Genomic DNA, 16,759 nt, shown 5'->3' with positions numbered 1-16,759 from the left:
GAACTTAGGAAGAGGCCTATAAACTTCTGCTTCTCTCTCTAGCAGAAGTGACCTCTAAGTAACTTAACAGGAGTTTTGTTAGAGATGGTAAACATATTGAGTGCTCCCACCCAGGAAGCACAAAATATGTTAGATACCCACGAAGACTAATGTTGCATTTCACTGTTTTAGATGCATGTCCATCACAGGTAGAGGAAATTATCTCAAAGATACCGGGTTCCCTATGAACTTAAAGATGTACAAGACACTGGATTGATGGCTGGGATAGTCCCAGTAGAGATATAACACACAGAATTTTTTTTAGGGGAACAGACCGATTAGGGAATCATTCCCCATAGTGCCCAATCCAGATGTCAAACTTTGTAAAATCTTCTTTGCCTTTACAAACTTACCTGTTACTAAACTGTGATTTGTCTTCAAAGTTTCCTCTTCATTTCTTACGTTCACTGACAGGATTACAGTTCAAACATCACATGCCTGCTCGGTCTTTTCAGATTTCTGCCCAAACCCAGTATATCTCACCAGCATAGGGACACCAGTATCAGTGTGCCTCGCCATGCAGAAAGGGTGGAGAATGGGAATACTGGTGAAGGGAGACTGTGCATAGATACCGATATACATGATGGTGTGACAGCCTGATGGTGAACGCAAATCTGACAAATTTTCTTTTTATTATTTCCCCTCTCTTTTCACTTTCCAAAGATGGTTCACTTCACACAGCTGATAATACACAACAGTTAAACACATTGAAATGCAAGATTTATGTTCCCTACAGAAAGGTTGCTGACCCAGAGAGAACCCGTGACAAAGAGCAGAGTATAGAGAACATCGTATCACTGGAGTGTCTGTTCCGGGAAGGTTGAGAGGCAGGACTGTTGAGACGGCACCTGAGCGCAGAGAACAACAAGACCAGAGGCGGTTGTTGCACCAGTTTTTATTTTTTTTATTTTCTCCATCTCCCGCTACCCTCCTTCTCTCCTTCTCTTTCTCCCCCTTCTTGTTTCCCTCCTCTTCCCTTAACAAGATGGACTTACCCCAAGAGACTGCGTTCCGGGTTTTCCTGTTAATCCTGTTGTTGACCAGGACAGTCTGTTTCGGTGAGGGTCCCAGAGACGTCGAGAAAGGATCTGGAATGGGTTCTGATGGCGAGGATGGATTTGTACAATCTCAAGAGGAACACATCACTCGAGCAAAGGCGAGTATCAGAAAGCGATCTGGTAGTCAGGGAGCTCGGAGGCACTGTGAAGGGTTATTGGCTGAGGAAAATTGCATTTGTAGGAATTGTGAGAACATAGTCTAGGATGGGTGCATCCAGAGATGTCAGTCCAGCCTTAATATCAACATGGACCGTCATCCATTGAGTGATTACCACTCACTAGTGGGTAAGGTCTTAAACCAGACAGAATGCTGGGTGTGCTCACAAATACCTCAAGGTCAGAGCAAGTCAGGATTAGTACCGTACCCTTTAGCAATAGATGAGGTACTCGAATTACGGGGTGGGAGACCGGTGGACAAGAAAATAAGATTTTACTCATCGGTAAATCTATTTCTCGTAGTCCGTAGTGGATGCTGTGACTCCGTAAGGACCATGGGGAATAGCGGCTCCGCAGGAGACTGGGCACAACTAAAGAAAGCTTTAGGACTACCTGGTGTGCACTGGCTCCTCCCACTATGACCCTCCTCCAGACCTCAGTTAGGATACTGTGCCCGGAAGAGCTGACACAATAAGGAAGGATTTTGAATCCCGGGTAAGACTCATACCAGCCACACCAATCACACCGTATAACTCGTGATACTATACCCAGTTAACAGTATGAAATATAACTGAGCCTCTCAACAGATGGCTCAACGATAACCCTTTAGTTAGGCAATAACTAAATACATAAATACAAGTATTGCAGACAATCCGCACTTGGGATGGGCGCCCAGCATCCACTACGGACTACGAGAAATAGATTTACCGGTGAGTAAAATCTTATTTTCTCTGACGTCCTAAGTGGATGCTGGGACTCCGTAAGGACCATGGGGATTATACCAAAGCTCCCAAACGGGCGGGAGAGTGTGGATGACTCTGCAGCATCGAATGAGCAAACTCTAGGTCCTCCTCAGCCAGGGTATCAAACTTGTAGACTCTTGCAAAAGTGTTTGAACCCGACCAAGTAACAGCTTGGCAAATTTGTAAAGCCGAGACCCCTCGGGCAGCCGCCCAAGAAGAGCCCACTTTCCTCGTGGAATGGGCTTTTACAGATTTAGGGTGCGGCAGTCCAGCCGCAGAATGTGCAAGTTGAATCGTGCTACAGATCCAGCGAGCAATAGTCTGCTTAGAAGCAGGAGCACCCAGCTTGTTGGGTGCATACAGGATAAATAGCGAGTCAGTTTTCCTGACTCCAGCCGTCCTGGAAACATATATCTTTCAGGGCCCTGACTACGTCCAGTAATTTGGAATCCTCCAAGTCCCAAGTAGCCGCAGGCACCACAATAGGTTGGTTCACATGAAAAACTGATACCACCTTAGGAAGGAATTGGGAACGAGTCCTCAATTCCGCCCTATCCATATAAAAAAATTAGATAAGGGCTTTTGCATGATAAAGCCGCTAATTCTGATACACGCCTGGCCGACGCCAAGGCCAACAGCATGACCACTTTCCACGTGAGGTATTTTAGCTCCACGGATTTAAGTGGCTCAACCCAATGCGACTGCAGGAAATCCAACACCACATTGAGATCCCACGGTGCCACTGGAGGCACAAACGGGGGCTGACTATGCAGCACTCCCTTAACAAAAGTCTGAACTTCAGGCAGTGAAGTCAGTTCTATTTTGGAAGAAAATCGATAGAGCCGAAATCTGGACCTTAATGGAACCCAATTTTAGGCCCATAGTCACCCCTGACTGTAGGAAGAGCAGAAATCGACCTAGCTGAAATTCCTCCGTTGGGGCCTTCCTGGCCTCACAGCACGCAACATATTTCCGCCATATGCGGTGATAATGGTTTGCGTTCACTTCTTTCCTAGCTTTAATTAGCGTAGGGATAACTTCCCCTGGAATGCCCTTTTCCTTCAGGATCCGGCGTTCAACCGCCATGCCGTCAAATGCAGCCGCGGTATGTCTTGGAACAGACAGGCCCCCGCTGCAGCAGGTCCTGTCTGAGCGGCAGAGGCCATGGGTCCTCTGAGATCATTTCTTGGAGTTCTGGGTACCAAGCTCTTCTTGGCCAATCCGGAACAATGAGTATAGTTCTTACTCCTCTCCTTATTATTCTCATTACCCTGGGTATGAGAGGAAGAGAAGGGAACACATACACCGACTGGTACACCCACGGTGTTACCAGAGCGTCCACAGCTATCGCCTGAGGGTCCCTTGACCTGGCGCAATATCTTTTTAGCTTTTTGTTGAGGCGGGACGCCATCATGTCCACCTGTGGCCTTTCCCAACGGTGTACCATCATTTGGAAGACTTCTGGATGAAGTCCCCACTCTTCCGGGTGGAGGTCGTGTCTGCTGAGAAAGTCTGCTTCCCAGTTGTCCACTCCGGGAATGAACACTGCTGACAGTGCTAACACATGATTTTCCGCCCATCGGAGAATCCTTGTGGCTTCTGCCAGCGCCATCCTGCTTCTTGTGCCGCCCTGCCGGTTTACATGAGCGACCGCCGTGATGTTGTCTGACTGGATCAGACTTAGGGCTTAGACTTAGGGCCTGACTTAGGGCATTGTAATGGCCCTTAGTTCCAGAATATTTTTGTGTAGGGAAGTCTCCTGACTTGTCCATAGTCCTTGGAAGTTTCTTCCCTGTGTGACTGCCCCCCAGCCTCGAAGGCTGGCATCTGTGGTCACCAGGACCCAGTCATGTATGCCGAATCTGCGGCTCTCTAGAAGATGAGCACTCTGCAGCCACCACAACAGCGACACCCTGGCACTTGGAGACAGGGTTATCCGCCGATGCATCTGAAGATGCGACCCGGACCACTTGTCCAACAGATCCCACTGGAAGATCCTTGCATGGGACCTGGCGAATGGAATTTCTTCGTAAGAAGCTACCATCTTTCCCAGGGCTCGCGTGCATTGATGCACCGACACCTGTATTTGTATTAGGCGGTCTCTGTCTAGAGACGACAACTCCTTGGACTTCTCCTCCGGGAGAAACCCTTTTTTTCCTGTTCTGTGTCCAGAACCATACCCAGGAACAGTAGACGCGTCGTAGGAACCAGCTGCGACTTTGGAATATTCAGAATCCAGCCGTGCTGTAGTAGCACTTCCCGAGATAGTGCTACTCCGACGAACAACTGCTCCCTGGACCTCGCCTTTATAAGGTGATCGTCCAAGTACGGGATAATTATTTCGGCCATTACCTTGGTAAATACCCTCGGTGCCGGGGACAGACCAACGGCAACGTCTGGAATTGGTAATGACAATCCTGTACCACAATTTTGAGGTACTCCTGGTGAGAGGGTAAAAAGGGACATGCAGGTAAGCATCCTTGATGTCCAGTGATACCATGAAATTCTCCAGGCTTGCAATAATCGCCCTGAGCGATTCCATTTTGAACTTGAACCTTCGTATATAAGTGTTCAAGGATTTCAATTTTAGAATGGGTCTCACCGAACCGTCTGGTTTCGGTACCACAAACATTTTGGAATAGTAACCCCGGCCTTGTTGAAGGAGGGGTACCTTGATTTCACCTGCTGGAAGTACAGCTTGTGAATTGCCGCCAGTACTACCTCCCTTTCTCCGAGGGCAGCAGGCAAGGCTGATGTGAGGTAACGGCGAGGGGGAGTCGCCTCAAACTCCAGCTTGTATCCCTGTGATACTACTTGCAGAACCTAGGGATCCACCTGTGGGCAAGCCCACTGGTCCCTGAAGTTCCCGAGACGCGCCCCCACCCCACCTGTCTCCACCTGTGGAGCCCCAGCGTCATGCGATGGACTCAGAGGAAGCGGGGGAAGATTTTTGATCCTGGGAACTGGCTGTCTGGTGCAGCTTTTTCCTTCTTCCCTTGTCTCTGTGCAGAAAGGAAGCGCCTTTGACCCGCTTGCTTTTCTGAAGCCGAAAGGACTGTACCTGAAAATACGGTGCTTTCTTAGGCTGTGAGGAAACCTGAGGTAAAAAAATTTCTTCCCATCTGTTGCTGTGGAGACGAGGTCCCAGAGACCATCCCCAAACAATTCCTCACCCTTATAAGGCAGAATCTCCATGTGCCTTTTAAAAGCAGCATCACCTGTCCACTGCCAGGTCTCTAATACCCTCCTGGCAGAATGGACATTGCATTAATTCTGGATGCCAGCCGGCAAATATCCCTCTGTGCATCCCTCATATATAAGACGACGTCTTTAATATGCTCTATGTTAGCAAAATATTATCCCTGTCTAGGGTATTAATATTTATCTGACAGGGTATCAGACCACGCTGCAGCAGCACTATTTATGCTGAGGCAATTGCAGGTCTCAGTATAGTACCTAAGTGTGTATATACAGACTTCAGGATAGCCTCCTGCTTTTTATCAGCAGGCTCCCTCAAAGTGGCCATATCCCAAGACGGCAGTGCCACCTTTTTTGACAAACGTGTGAGCGCCTTATCCACCCTAGGGGATATCTCCCAACGTGACCTATCCTCTGGCGGGAAAGGGTACGCCAGCAGTAACTTTTTAGAAATTACCAGTTTCTTATCGGGGGAACCCACGCTCTTTACACACTTCATTCACTCATCTGATGGGGGAACAAAACACTGGCTGCTTTTTCTCCCCAAACATAAAACCCCTTTTATGTGGTACTTGGGTTCATGTCAGAAATGTGTAACACATTTTTCATTGCCGAGATCATGCAACGGATGTTCCTAGTGGATTGTGTATATGTCTCAACCTCGTCGACACTGGAGTCAGACTCCGTGTCGACATCTGTGTCTGCCATCTGAGGTAACGGGCGTTTTTTGAGCCCCTGATGGCCTTTGAGACGCCTGGGCAGGCGCGGGCTGAGAAGCCGGCTGTCCCACAGATGTTACGTCATCCAGCCTTTTATGTAAGGAGTTGACATTGTCGGTTAATACCTTCCACCTATCCATCCACTCTGGTGTCGGCCCCACAGGGGGCGACATCCCATTTATCGGCCTCTGCACCGCTTCCACTTAACCTTCCTCATCCAACATGTCGACACAGCCAGACCGACACACCGCACACACACAGAGAATGCTCTGACTGAGGACAGGACCCCACAAAGTCCTTTGGGGAGACAGAGAGAGAGTATGCCAGCACACACCAGAGCGCTATATAATGCAGGGATTAACACTATAACTGAGTGATTTTTCCCCCAATAGCTGCTGGTATACACATATTGCGCCTAAATTTAGTGCCCCCCCTCTCTTTTTAACCCTTTGAGCCTGAAAACTACAGGGGAGAGCCTGGGGAGCTGTCTTCCAGCTGCACTGTGAATAAAAAATGGCGCCAGTGTGCTGAGGGAGATAGCCCCGCCCCTTTTTCGGCTGACTTTTCTCCCGCTTTTTTCATGGATTCTGGCAGGGGTAATTTATCACATATATAGCCCTGGGACTATATATTGTGATGATTTGCCAGCCAAGGTGTATTATATTGCCCTCAGGGCACCCCCCCAGCGCCCTGCACCCATCAGTGACCGGAGTGTGAGGTGTGCATGAGGAGGAATGGCGCTTAGTTGCAGTGCTGTGCGCTACCTTGTTGAAGACAGAAGTCTTCTGCCGCCGATTTTCCGGAACACTTCTTGCTTCTGGCTCTGTAAGGGGGCCGGCGGCGCGGCTCTGGGACCGAACGATCGAGGTCGGGTCCTGTGTTCGATCCCTCTGGAGCTAATGGTGTCCAGTAGCCTAAGAAGCCCAAGCTACCACCAGTTAGGTAGGTTCGCTTCTTCTCCCCTTAGTCCCTCGCTGCAGTGAGTCTGTTGCCAGCAGATCTCACTGTAAAATAAAAAACCTAAAATATACTTTCTTTCTAGGAGCTCAGGAGAGCCCCTAGTGTGCATCCAGCTCAGCCGGGCACAAGATTCTAACTGAGGTCTGGAGGAGGGTCATAGTGGGAGGAGCCAGTGCACACCAGTTAGTCCTAAAGCTTTCTTTAGTTGTGCCCAGTCTCCTGCAGAGCCCTTACGGAGTCCCAGCATCCACTTAGGACGTCAAAGAAATTCAATATTTCTAAGCCCCCTAGTTTGAAGCTCCACCAGTATCATGTAGATAGATCCTTATTATGTTTCAATATTTCCAATTACCGAAAACCAGGAAATTGGGAAGTGACGTGGAATAACCAGACAATGGCCTTTTCGCACAGAGCTGATAGAATACCCATAGACTCTGAACTTGTACGCCAAATAGCCAACAGTGGAAGGTATTTTCGGTATAGGTACACTCGAGGAAGCAAGACCATGTGGGTTGGAGAAGTATCACCAGAATACTGTGCTCATATCATCCAGCCCGATACTTGTACTGAGCAGATGGGAGAACTAGGGATTGGGTTTTTCACGTGGAAAGTTTGTAATATGGTGATGTCATAAATAATAATAAAATAAATAAATAATAACTTGATAGATAATATCACTGAGATGTATGACGTCACCTTCAGGTATACGGGAAGGGAGTTACAAGCTTACAAGACGGAACTGATCCAGCACAGGATGGTCCTTAATTATATCACAGCCGTGACGGGTGGGTACTGTGTCACTTTGGCAACTCAGTATGGTGTGAAGTGCTGTACGTATATTACAAACAGCACTGACGACCCCACGGAGATCATCGATCAAAAGATGGTCGATATCTTGCAGTTGAAGTGGGAGTTCCGGAGAAGACACCACCTTACCCTAACCGCTGTGGGTAATGAGCTGACCGGATGGGTCTCATGGTTGAACCCACGAAATTGGTTCTCAGGTTTAGGAGAGTGGGCTCAAAATGTTATTATGAGTGTAGGGAAGTTTCTCCTTTGTATCCTGGGAGTCGTCATAATTATTGGCTTGATATTTAGGTGCGTTCGAATTCTGACGCGGCGCAAGCACGGCACAAATTTGATGAGTTTAAGGAGCGAGGGCATTGTTATAGCAGCAGATTTAATTTACGACCCATCCATAGAGACAGTGTTATGATAAGGATTGCAAATGAATTCCATGGCTTGTTTCTTTCACCCGTTTTTCCTTTGTCTCCCCTCTGCCCAGATACACCCATCCGGAAAAAACATCAGTCCTACCCAAGAATGTTTATGAAAATGTTATGTGAATGTATTTTAGATATGTGTCTTATCTTCATCTCTACAACCTTCAGTTAATGACACACATAGTCGACAGGTGATATCCACATATACTAGCACTCACATATGTTCCCCCTCCATGTATCATCAACTAAATGTGCACCCCATTTGTTGGAACAAGAAGCCGAAAAGAGCTCGGTAGTGTTTGTCGGCCCACTTACAGACCCTTAATACGTGATAAGAAGGATTTAATGAATACTTCGCAATACCTCGAAGCTTATCTAAAACATATACGGCACGATGATACATGCCCCTCATACATGGATTCATACATACAGGCTTTTTACTATCCCACTAGGTCATACATTTCCCGCCTACAACTCTCCTCCGACCATCCAATCGTCTGTAGATATTGTATTGATATTTTTTTCTGTTTAGTGATTAGATAGTGGCAGTTATTGGTGACTGCCAAAGGGTGGACTGTCAAAGTAGAAAAATATTGAAGAACACACAGCACGTATAAACTGCACACACATGCCTACTGCGCGTGCACTTGTTCTGACGTGCGTGCACATATCCGCAATTTGCGTATGGTCGCTCCCGCGGACCTGCGCATCGGCGCGTGGTATGGGTATTTACGGCAGAGTTTGTGTACGCATGGAGAGCCATCAAAACACATTACATATTTAATCCAAATAGTGCACAATGTACACATAGTCTCCTTGCACCACATCAGAAGGTTATAGCTGTATAGTTATGTGCAGAAGCAGAATATAGATATAAACTGTATTTACTGTATATTATGTATGCGGCGGGAATCCAGAGGAGACCACCCACAAGAGCAGTTGAGAAAGACATTACCTACCTTTTCAAATCAACCTATGACCTCTCCTGTACTGTAAAAGTGCATCCCTGTGTCCAATGGACAAAGGGATTACAGTATCCATTGTATTGCTTTTGGAAGACTTGTATAAATAAAGCCTGCTGCAGGCCGGCCAGACACAAGACTCACAACGTTATCTATTTGATTACGGAGGACTGGACCAGGAAGCGCACGCGAATATTCTCACGTATGTACATTGACTGTAGCCATTATTCTGTTATATATATTGTCTTGTATTGTAGCGTATAATTTGTATTGTAAACCCCCTTTCAGAAATAATCCACTGTGGTGTCGGAACCCAGCGGTTAACTCACAATTGGTGTTGTGTGCTCATTGCCCTGCTAAGGTTTAAAGTGTACTATTATTGCATAGCATTGCTGTAGAAGGTTTAAAGTGTATCTCTGGGTGTGTATGCGCAGCGAGTACTTTGTACCGTCAGCGCGGCGTGTGTACTGTCAAGTCGAAAAATATCATGATTCATATGCCTTGTATTAACCCCTAATGTGTGCGCATGCTGCTCGTCGCCTGGTCCCCCGTGCGTACACATCCCCGCAGGTTTTGTAAGGGACGCTCCAGCGTCTCGTGCGCATGGGATGTGTAAATACGGCGGAGTTTGTGAGCTTGTAGCGTGCGACTCGATCGTAACATATTTAACCCAAATAGCGTATATTATAGTTAAATATTCCCCTTAACAATGTCAGCAAGTATGGTAAGTTTAAAACTTCTTGGACAGAGAGATTCCTCTTTGCATGCTGGGAGGGCTCAGACAAAGGTTGGAGGGTAGTGTTTGGTGTCCAGCTGTGGGGTATTGAAGGGGTGTTGTGCCTATGATAGTTGGGAGGGATTCGCATGTTCCTGCGCATGGTTATGCGCAGAGGTAGAGAATAAGATGGATTGTATTCAGAATTAAATTAGAAATAAGTGCAGGGTAAGTAAATGGAATTCAGTCATTTCTTTCCCACAGACTGAATACAAAGGCCTTATTTACACTAAGCTTTGAGATTCTATGAAGAGGGCTTACACCTTTGTTTATGAATAGGACCAGGTTTCTCTCCAGAATAATGAGTGCTGAGTTGTCAATTGTCTCAACTGAAGGTGGGGTAAACAAAGCCCAGAGACATAGTTTGTTTGGAAGATCCAAAACAATAGCTTTCCACAATACAACCAGACAGAGAGGAATTTAGAATACTAACAAGTCCTAGCCACCGCCCACTTCTTGAACTAACCAATTATCCCCGGTGCAGTACATGTCCCACCCCCTAACCAATGGAAAGAGAGCACACCGTGTCTATTGTAGTATGTCTTGAGTTAGTAAATAAATATAGCTTGCAATAGGCTTGGTCACACAAGACTCTGCAAGGTTTTCACACTGCAGGCTGGAGCCCTGGTCCAGGACTGCGCTTGCGATTCATTCCCACGTGTGTAAGTTCTCTGTGGCCATTTCGTTACTCTGTATGTATGCAATTGTTCTCTTGTAGCTAACCTATAAGTGTTTGCCATTTATTCTCTTTCTGTTTATTTGTATTTGCGATCGTTCGCTATTGTGTATATTCCTGTATAGTTATTCTGTTTAGTTATTAATGTTAGGACTGTAGTGTATAAGCTGTTAACTGTACTTTTCCCTTTTACATACTAAAATCATCTAGTAAAGGTGTTGGAACCTTAGCAAGGAGTGTGTGTTTTACTAGTTATTATATAGGGTTTCTGAGCGTCTTAATCGCTCCAACAGCTTTTATATGATAAGGGTTAATCGGTGTTACATTGTGGTAATATTACAGTAATAAGGTTTACAACATAAGCATACCCTTACAGTGTGTTGATAACAAGGTTTTCTGTGTGTAATTCAGTGAGCGTCAGCGCCGCTCGTATCCCACTCTCGCGGTACAGCGTCTGCTACGCTAAGTGCGTACCATTACGGCACCTCGTGCGCCTATTGCGTACATTGTCTTTAATAAGTATATAGCTTAGGTTCAAGGTAAATATTTAGCTTTATCAATTGGGATCTCGTCCGGTCCACCTCATATCCGCAGTCAGGCGAAAACGCGCAGACTTTATCGATCAGCAAAGGGCGGAAAGGTGGTATCTTGTAGTGCTGATCAGATGAGCATCTGCGTCTGATTCTCTTGGTTTGTAGGAATGCTGGTGGAATCCGGGACCGGAAGGTAAGAACGTTACGCTATTGTCTTTTTAAACGATTTTTTATTTCTGTTTGGCTCCAAATGCGCACACAATACAAGCATACACCTGTACTCTGCATATCCGATTATATTGTTGCAGGGCAAGGTTCAAGCGAGTCATGTTGTGTTTGATTCAGATTGGATTGTTATCTGTTTAAGTAGGTTTGAAAGTATTTTAATCGCTCTGCATAGCTTGATAGTTTTATTTTTTTACCCAGGCCTAAAATAACTTCAGGGGCTTGTATGATGATTTTCTTTGTGACAAAAGAAGCCGCATGGTCTGTCCTCCATTTTGTGTAACCCTCATGGATGTGGAAGGGGGAGGAGCAGCGGCCATTTTGGGAAGGTCAAAATTTTTGTTTTTTTCTGAATGGCTGATTTTCAGTTGACTCAGGAATAATCAGCCGTCCCTCGTCAAAAAGAAATCACCATTTGAGTTACCAATGCATTTATTTAAATCCATATCATAATCAATTATAAATAGTTTAGATGGGGTTGAATGTAAGTTAATAGTAAAATGAATATTTGATTTAAGAACGATACACAGATAAAACAAAGTTGTTGTTTTTTTTTTTCTTTTTCTCTCTTCCTTACCTCCTGTGATTCAGTTAAACTTTGCTTGTTGTAGGATAAGCCATTGAAATGCAAATTAACCTGTGTGGCTGCTTTCTCCAAGCAGTGAAGAGAATCACCCTCACACACAGTCAAGGGCACATTCATATGCAAATTAGAGAAGTGAATGGGTCTCATAGATGTAATAGTGATTAGTACAGAGATGTAATATTATAATTATATGTGTGTGTTCACATCAATGTATGTTATTAGATTAATTTAGAATTGTATTGTATCTGTGTATTTTCACCTATCTACCTTCCTGTTTGCCATTTGCATTTGATAACGTGCTGAGAAAAATTTGTTGCTATTTTAGTTAAAAGTAAGTTTAATACTTAAAGGGAGTAATTGTAAAGCACGCGCATAGCCTGGCCTAATTAAAGGTTGATACAGTGGAATACTGTGTGATGTGCGGTAAGCGATTATAGTTAAATATTGTTTACATTTATAGAAGCGTGTTACTTGTGTTACTGCGGACGTATCTAGGCTGTGTACACGTGTCTCTCACCAAGTGCGAGTCAAGCGTACGCGACGCAAAGGCCTACGCAGGTACCGTGTATTACGCAACGTGCGTACAGATGCGCCCGCTAAATACAAATCACACGATAACATTGTTTTAGTAAGGTGATACGGGAGCAATGCGATAATAGCACAAATTGATTTCAGTCTCCTAAAACTAGTTTAAAAAGATCCTTCTCTTGTTGCAACTCCTCTGGGATTAGCCTGTGTTACCGGAGTGAAAGAAAAATTTTCTGTACAGAAAAGTCAAAGAGTATATGAGGTGAAAGAGCGTGTGTATGCAAAAGTTTTTTCTCTTTGGTGAACCTTAGAAATCGAGCCTCGTAGGTGTGTACATCCGTGAAGTGATATCGCGTGGTGGCGTGGGAGGCATCTCGCGTTAAATAAATATATTCCGCGCCCAAGAAAGGGTTGGCGACGTAAAAGAGAGCAAGTAGTGTTATAGCCGACCAGGAGGTCCGCTAAGGTAAAAGGTAAGACCCATATAGGCCTGTTTTTGAAAAGCTCCGGCTGAAGGTTTCGCAGCCTAAACAATCGATTCCGCTGGTCGTAAGGCATATAAATAATAGTTATTTATACGAAGTGCGACTGTACCGCATGTAATTGTGTGCATTAGTTTGTTACCTTGATACCCATTAAAATTTACTGTGGGATCATAAACGCTATTTGTACATTCTAACGTGATTTGTGTAGGTTTTTTTTATTTTAAGGGAGGTTCGCTGATCACTCAGGAATTCTCCAGCAACTAATATTTACTGTGGAGGCTAAGTGCTCTGCGGATCACTCCCACATGCCACAGTAAATAGAGGTTCAGGTTGCAGGGGCCCTAGGTTGAGTACGCCAGCGCTAAAGCAGCGTGTGGGCATATTGGTCGATGTGGGCGAGAGTGTGTGAAGGTACTCGTTAAACTTTCACCGTCGCCTTACCTCTGGGAACTTGTTTTTTTGTAAGGGTTTGCTGAGAAGGCAACGCCTGCAAATAATGGGGGCCAGTTGCTCAAGTAAGGGGCGATCAACCAAGGTTCAGGTTTATGTTATTCCGCGCCAAGCCGGGTCGGCGAGGTACATAATGTGTGAGAAATATGGATCACACGCAGAGGTATTATGCAATGAGTGGGAACGAATTACTGTGCATGATGGGGAAAAGTTCCCACGAGTAGGCAGTTTTAGTCCTGAGGTGTTACAAAATTTAAGGAGAAGGATATGTTTAATTAAATCCGGCAAGCAGCGGATCAGACATTATGATTATTTACAGTTATGGCAACAGGAAGGAGATATACAAAGAGGATTGGCTCAAGCGGCTGGTACAAACTCTATCAGGAAACTGATAGCCACCGCACCCCCACCATACATGGCAACTGGAGAACAAATGGCTGCAGAGAATGACATACTGGGATATGATGATAATTGTGCACTTAGTAACTGTATTATTAATGATAAGAGTAATTGTAATAAATGTAATAATGATAGAAGGAAAACTGATAAATGTACAAATTCTAACCCGTGCAAGTTGCACTCCATGTTAAACTTCCCTCAGGATTACAAGCAAGAAAGTGAGCCCAGCACGATGTCGGCACCTTTTCCAGCAGCCATCATACGAGACACCCAGGTGGGCACGAACCAATCGGTAAAGGCAGTAGTCAAACCCCCTAACGGAGGGTCAGGTGAGGTCGTGTCCACAGGTAAGTACGTTATTGTATATCCTACACAGACAAATGCACCTCATATGGTAGTAGTTTATGTATTAATGGATGGTTTAAAGGAAGTATTGAGGACGAGGGTACAGACCACCCAACCATGTTGGCGAGGTTTGTCGGTGGCTACTTTGAGAGAGGCCGCTATTGATCATGATCGGAACATCACGAGACACAGGGAGTCACAGGAGGGTAAGAAGCCCCAGACCCCTGTGGGTAAGTCGAATGTGATAAGATGTTATAGCTGCCAGAAGGAAGGTCAGTTCCTGGTAGACACAGGGATGGCCAGGTAAACTTTGTAATTTATCTTTAATATGTTTTCTTCTCATCTGTAACTTTCACCAATAGAACTCAAACGTCACATGGCTACTTGGTCTTTTCAGAGGTCTACCTAACCCCAGTATGTCTTACCAGCATCGTTGTGTTTGGCCAGACACAAAGGGTGGAGAGGGGAAATACTGGTGGGGGGGGACATTATGCAGAGAAACTGGTGGACATGTTGATGTAACAGCCTGTTGATGAAAATCTGATAATGTTTTTTTTCCTTTTCAAATTGTTCTCTCTCTTTTTGGTTCTTTCATGTTTTACGGATGGTATGTCACACATCAGTTAGACAAATGGTAATGCAAGATTTTATGCTCCTTACAGAAAGATCGCTGATTTGGAAAGAATAATGTATCACCGGAGTGTTCGTTTTGGGAAGACTGAGAGACAGCACCTTTGAGATGACATCTGAGCAAGAAGAACAACAAGACCAGAGGACAAATCATCGTAACAAGTTTTTTTTCCCCTTCAATTATTTTCTGCACCCCCATTACAACTTTCCCTTTCTCCTCCTGTAAGATGGACTCGCCCCAAGAGACTGCAGTCCGTGATTTTCCTGATGACCCTGTTGTTGACCAGAGCAGTCTGTTTCGGTGAGAGTACCAGTGAGGTCGAGAAAGGACCTGGAATGGGTTCTGATGATCAGGATGGATTCGTAGAATTCCAAGAGCAACACAATCACCGAGCAAAGGCGAGTATCAGAAAACGATCTGGTAGCCGTGTTATCAATAGACATTGTGAAGGATTGTTAGCTGAAGAGAATTGTATCTGTAGGAATTGTGACAACATAGTTGAGGACGGCTGCATCAAGGAATGTCAGTCCCGTTTTAATATTAATATGGACCGGCATCCATTGAGTGACTATCACTCATTGGTGGGTAAAGTGTTAAATCATACAGACTGTTGGGTGTGCTCACAAGTACATCAAGGTCATAGAAAGTCAGGACTAGTGCCATACCCTTTAACAGTAGATGAGGTACTTGAGTTAAAGGGTGGGAGACCGGTGGACAAGAGATTTAATATTTCTAGTCCTCCTAGTTTGAAGCTCCATCAATACCATGTAGATAGGTCCCTAATATGTTTTAACATTTCCAATCCCCGAAAGCCGGGAAATTGGGAAGTGTCATGGAACAACCAAACCATGACATTCTCACACAGAGCCGACAGAATGCCCCTAGACTCAGAACTTATACGCCAAATAGCCAACAGTGGAAAATATTTCCAGTATAGGTACACCCTAGGAAGTAGGATCATGCGAGTTGGAGAAGTATCACCAGGATACTGTGCACATGTCATACAGCCTGATACGTGTACTAGACAGATGAGAGAGTTAGGGATAGGACTGTTTTCATGGAAGGTTTGTAATATGGTTATGTCATATTCTGTCCCATATGTTCTCCCCGATGACGCATATTTCATATGTGGGAGAAAGGCGTATAGGTTCCTTGCCCCAAACTCAGAGGGATTGTGTTACATTGGAAAAGTGTTGCCTGAAGTGAATTTATTACCCAACGATTGAGACAATGTTGTGATAAGATATGATTCCAAGGACCGTTTCTTTCACCTGTTTCTCCTTTGATTTTCTCCGAGGTATCAAGGGATCCGACTGGAAGAAGAATTTGATGACTATTTATACAAGACCACTAATGAACTGTGTCACAGACACCTAACTAGCTTTTAGAGACTGTAATTCTTTTTATGGACACTTGAAGAAGCTTTGTTAGCTGATAAAGCGCAGAGCTACAGTAAAGATACGACAATCCGGACAAGACACCAGACAAGACACCAACAAGACCTCAATCGGCGACTGTATATTAAATCTCACATAAAATTATACGAATGCATTTATAACGCATGTTTCTTATCTTCATCTCTACTATCTTCAGGTAATGACACACATAGGCGACAGGGAATATAGACCCATATATCAGCACTCACATATTCTCCCCCTTCATGTATCATCAACTAATGTGCACCCCATTTGTTGTAACCAAAAGCCGAAAAGAGCTCGGTAGAGTTTGACAGCCCATCCACAGACCCTTGATACGGGATAAAAAGGATTCAAATGTATACTTCGCAATACCTCGAAGCTTGATTTAGAACACGTACGGCACGATGATACATGACCCCTCAGACATGGATCTCATACACACATGCTTTTACTATCTCACTAGGTCATACATTTCCCACCTCCTCCTCTCCTCCCTACTCCCAATCATAATGAGGTATTTCATGATAACATATATTTTTCTGTTTGGATTATTTAGATAGTGGCAGTTATTGTTGACTGCCAAAGGCTGGACTGTCAAAGTCGAAAAATATCATGATTCATATGCCTTGTATTAACCCCTAATGTGTGCG

This window comes from Pseudophryne corroboree, chromosome 6 (assembly GCF_028390025.1).
Source record: "Pseudophryne corroboree isolate aPseCor3 chromosome 6, aPseCor3.hap2, whole genome shotgun sequence".
In the NCBI taxonomy this organism is placed as follows: domain Eukaryota; kingdom Metazoa; phylum Chordata; class Amphibia; order Anura; family Myobatrachidae; genus Pseudophryne; species Pseudophryne corroboree.
This window is presented reverse-complemented; position numbering follows the sequence as displayed.